Consider the following 5,512-nt stretch of genomic DNA (forward strand, 5'->3'; position numbering starts at 1 on the left):
TATTTTTCAAAATAATTTTAAAATGAAACAATTTTATTAAAAGACAATGAAAGATATATTTTTAGAAATAAGTTGTTTTATTATATATTTAAAATATCATAAGTAGGTGCAACCACACAAAATATTTCTACATTTAATTAAATAGATGAAATAAAACAGCAACTTAACCAAGTCCTCTCGGCCTCCGTGGTCCAGTGGCTGACTGCTGGGCTCACATCTGGAGGTCCTAGGTTCAAATCCACAAAAATTACTTTGTGATCCCCAGTTTGGTTAGGAGATGGGTGGCTGATCAACCGATTGCCTGAATTAAGATAATTAAGATAATCTATGCTTCGAATGACATGTTAAGCTGCTGGTCCCAGTTACTACTTACTGATGTTAGTACATAGTCATTAGATAAATCATGTCAGGGGACTCAATATGGTAACATATTAGTAAGTAGGAATAGAGTAAACTTGACAGTAACATTAAAATATATGGGTTATGTGCCTAACTAGCTTATTTAACTATTTAATGGTGCTAATTCCTGTAAATACCATCTAATTTTATTTTAAGTTATATCTGTCATTTTCTTATCCGCCGAAAAGGAAAGGGACGGGTAATCGACAAGCATAAAATTTATGGAACACACGTCAATTTTAAGCACAAATCTAAAACAACCGTCTAAAAATTTTACATCAGTCAATAACCCGACACAGTTAGTAGACAGCATGTCAAACGGATTGCATACCAGTGACGTACCTTTTTGATTCGCCCGGGTTATTCATTCATTTACTCATTCTTCCTAAAATTAAGAGCTGTGAATCATCCGTCCCTTTCCTTTTCGACGGATATGAAACTGACGGATATAACTTAAAATAAAATTAGGCGGTGTCTACAGGAATCGGGGCCAATGATATGATAATATAAATTATAATATAAATTATAAAGTGATTTTTTAATAGCACATAGTTTAACAACATTTATGAACATAAATAGCTACTAACTACATACAATGCAATGGAACGGCACACTTAACACAGCTCTTATGTTCACTAGATAATATTAATACTTTTGAGGTGAGCTCATCCTGCAAACAACGCATACATGAGCATCCATCAGGAATCTGAAAGCAAATATGAATGTTCTTCAAAAAATAATTGTAAAAATATGCCAACATTAGATTGAAATTAAAACAATATTTTAATCATAATTAAGTTGCCTTACAACAATGAGGGTCTTTCTAATTGACATTCCCCAAACACATGATAGATGGCGTTGTTCACTTTTAACGTGATAATTACCTATTTTCTCATTACGGGGGTACATAAATGGGGGTAAAATGTAATGTAATGATGGAATCATCATATAATATAAACTAATTGTTTCTTGATATTCGGATCACATTATGTATAGAATGACATTGCTACCTACATTGCTTCTCTTTATTTTGATCAGAATAATAATAGGTGGAAGTTGTATCATCATAATATACCAGCATCATTTATACCCAAAAACAAAGATAAAAGATGCATATGTCTATTATCCATGAAGTTAGAAGTTTAAACGAAGAAAAAACTTAACAATACCATCTATTGTGTTTTTGGGGAACACCAAAACGTCCCTCATTATGATTGAAACACATAAAACCTTTTAAATGGGTCTTACACAATGTAAATTATAATCCTTAATACTTTATTGGGTGAATATCAAAATGTGCCAAGTTTGGTGGTGAACTTTCACGAAAAACAAAATATGAAAGTTCGCCACCAAACATGGCACATTTTGATATTCACCCTATTACCTGTCTCGGAGATATTTTTGTTTTTCTATATAATGTCACTCTTCATTTCTTTCCATAAGCTTATGGCCTGTGATTTTGTCTTCTTGTATGCCTTCCCAAAGATATTCCACAACTTATACAGACGCATTGTTTCCAACTCTCGGACTGGAACATTCATCGGGAGACTTGTTATTGTTGCTTGCATCTTATTGTTGCTTGCATCTCTTAGTATGAGTATGAGTTACACACAAAGTCGATCAACATCTAACACCTGTAAATAAATAACTTTATAATAACAGTGTCATTCGATTATATATTACTTACATTGCAATTTATCAACGAACATTATCCACAAACTTTTTATCATTTTGGCTCTATCCAAAACACATAATGGTTCTGGAAGTTTTACCAGTAGAATATCGACGCAAAATGGTGAAGTAGGGCTCGAATCGATGAACTTGTAAGTTACAAATTCTAACAAAGTAGGTAGGAAAAAAGTAGCACAGAAAATTATCAATACAATAGAACTTCACCATTTTTTTTTTGTTTTCCCCGAAGGGTAAGGCAAAGGAAACTATGCCCATACAGCCATGTCTTACATTTTTTTTTGATGATTAATGAAATGATAAAAGGTGATGACGATGAAAAATGAAACCTAAGCCCCCACTCTCGGAGCAGACTCCTACTCAGGAACCCTAAACGAATTAACTCAAAAGTCCGCATAAACTTTGGGGTTATGAAGCGGCTTGTTGGCACGAAGCGAAAATAGATAGATACACTTTGTTTATTGAATATTCCGATATAATAACACTGTCGCGAATGTTTTCTGACTAACTTAATGCGGTCATTAACCACAAAACACCACTTCGTATTAATTATTTAGATTTAAAATTATTCAATGAAGAAAACAATTGTCCCGTTCCAGCCAAAAAGTCTAAAAAAATTAAATATACAAACTTTTTTTTTGGTTATTTTGTCCATAGTAGGACAGGCAAAGGGAACATAACCCATACAGCCAAATGTATGAAGCGGCTTAATGGCTCCAAACGGAAATAGATCCACCACCACTTTGTTTATTGAATATTTATTTATACTTTATATTTATATATTTTTCCGATATAATAACACTAAAGCGAATGTTTTTGATTAGGCACTTGTTCACTTCGTATTAAATATTTAGACTATTCAAAACACCCGACTGATGAAATGAAGAAACAGTAGCCCTCAGACCTCATGGCCTCGTGGCTTATGGTTCTCGGACCAATTGCAAGTGGTGACAAAATAAGAAAAAAAAAAAGATTATTCAATGAAGAAAGCAACTTTCCCGCCAAAAACCCACGGAAAAATGAATGAAAATACTCAATCATTGTCGCTTATTTAAAAAAAGTTAAATGGTACTGATGTGACAAAAAGCAATCAGATTTTATATTGCTTATTTATTAATTCCATCGATGTCTATGCGACGAAGTGACGTAAAAAAGTACTTCAATATTTTTCGATATTGGCTGTTTGAATCTGTTTTGGCAGAATTTCTTTGTTAGTCTCATGGAAAAAAAAAAAGTAAATTCGTTCGTACCTAGTGTTGGGTTCTTACCCGGAAAATTCCCGCGTTTTGGGAATTTTCCCAATTCTGAGGGAAAAAACCCGAAAAATTCCCATTTCAAGGGAAAATATTTTTTTATCGCATATATTTGTATTAAAAGTAAGGATTTCCAACAAAGACCATTTAAATATAATGTATGCCTACTTATGCCCAATTTATTTTCTGTCGTAGTGTCGTATGAACTCTTAAAAAACTTAAAGGAGATCATCGGATTTCGGCCCAGAAGTCAAAGTGCCGGCCAAAAAATAATTTTGCTATATTCCGTTAGATCTTATCCGTATGAGCATTTATTACTATGGCACCAAAGCTATAGGGTCAATATCTTCGGTTTTATTCGATTTTAAAAAACTGTATTTTTCATACATTTTTGGTGAAAATGTAAAGTGCCGGCCAAGTAACAATAATGGTATTATCCTTAGAACTTATCCGTCTGAGCATTTATTACTATGGCACCAAAGCTGTAGGGTCAATATTTTCGGTTTTATTCTAATTAAAAAAAAAACTGAATTTTCATACATTTTTGGTGAAAATGTGAAGTGCCGGCCATGGAACAATATTTGTATATCCCGTTAGAACTTATCCATTTGACCATTAATTATTAGGGCACCAAACGTCTATGACCATTATTTTGACTTTTGTTGGACTTTACGTTATAGTTTCTGTGTGAAAAGTGCCGGTCAGCAAAAAACACATGTCAAAGCTATCGCGAAGATAAAATATAACAGGCGCGTTATTTAAAGGATCGTCAGAATGTTTATTATTATGGCATTAAACGACTATGACCAATATTTTGAACTTAATTCGATTTTTCAAAAATCAAAAAAAAGTTTTATCTAGTGATAATGGAACTATCTTGCTAAAGGCGTAATATGGTGGTCGTCTTTTGAAAAATAGGTTTGCGTTTGACCACTACCTTACCTGATGGTGATACACGCTTAAGAAGCTACTTTTTTTTAAAGAAAAGTGTATACAAGGAATAACCAGTGGGGTGATAGAGGTACTATGTTATCGGCCGAGTAGCACCAGGACATTGTGATAGGCATACTTGCAAAGTACAACTACCCGACTCCTGTTTTCCCTAACAGATACTTCAGACGTCATGCCAAAATACGAGTTTCGTCACTAGATGGCAAGCTTATCTTTGGGTGGTAACCATTTACGGTCAAGGTGAATCAATACCATAATTCAACCTAAACTTAGGCCGTAACGTTGAGTCGAATGCAAAAACTACAGCCAACGTCATATCTAAAATCAGATAGTATTAATATAGAAGTTCACCTAACAACACTCAAAACAAAAACACAAAGTATTTATCTGACTAATGACTAGTCATTGGGAAAGCTCTGCTTGTTGTCATTGTTAAAATGTATAGAAAAAAGCTTTTTTAAAAAGTCCAATAAAAGCCAAAGTCGACATTTGGTAGTATAGTAAAAATACGTTTCAAGTCGTTTACCAAAAGATTTGACTTATTTTGTTTCGCTGGCTGACATTTTCCCATTTGAACCAAAACGGAAAGAGAGACGAATAAAAAGTCAAGATAACGGTCAAAAATGTTTTGCGCCAGATTATTAAATGTTCTAAAGGTCCTTTGTAATCCGCCGTACCGCATTTTTTACCCAAAGCACTTTATTTTCATACAAAATAAATAAGAAATCAAGATTTTTAAAATACACTAAAAGCCAAACTAATGGTCATACAAGTTTGGCGCTATAGAAAAAAAAGTTAACAGGCATCTACTCGATACTCTCAACATGATATTTTTGCTGGTCGGCATTTTTCACATTTGAACTAAAACGTAAATTCCAATAAAAGTCAAAATAATGGTCATAGAAGTTTGGCGCTATACTAATAAATGTTCTAACGGTCCTTTGTAATACGCCTGTATACCTCTTTTTCCCAACGGACATAATATTATTTTTTACAAAATGTACGAAAAATCGAGATTTTTAAAATCCAATTAAAGCCAAACTAATGGTCATACACGTCTGGTGTCATAGTAAAAAATGTTCAGAACAATCTACTCGAAAAGTTTGACACATTTTTTTTCTCTGACCGGCACTTTCAAATTTGGGCCGGCCAAAGTATGTAAAGCCGATGATCTCCTTCGTAATATATTTTGAATGGAATGTTCGATTTTAATAATTCCA

At 33.3% G+C, this 5,512-nt stretch overlaps 1 long non-coding RNA gene across 1 annotated transcript; it reads right to left on the reverse strand.

The window, feature by feature from the left end:
* Positions 1-582: 582 nt before the first annotated feature.
* On the reverse strand, positions 583-2,312 carry LOC126380993 (uncharacterized). Its single transcript, XR_007568619.1, has 3 exons — positions 2,107-2,312; positions 1,784-2,033; positions 583-1,105 (listed from the first exon to the last, which is right to left on the reverse strand). It is a non-coding gene; the product is annotated as an uncharacterized LOC126380993 (long non-coding RNA).
* Positions 2,313-5,512: the final 3,200 nt, after the last annotated feature.

This window comes from Pectinophora gossypiella, unplaced genomic scaffold, assembly GCF_024362695.1.
Source record: "Pectinophora gossypiella unplaced genomic scaffold, ilPecGoss1.1 Pgos_33, whole genome shotgun sequence".
NCBI classification, from domain to species: Eukaryota; Metazoa; Arthropoda; class Insecta; order Lepidoptera; family Gelechiidae; genus Pectinophora; species Pectinophora gossypiella.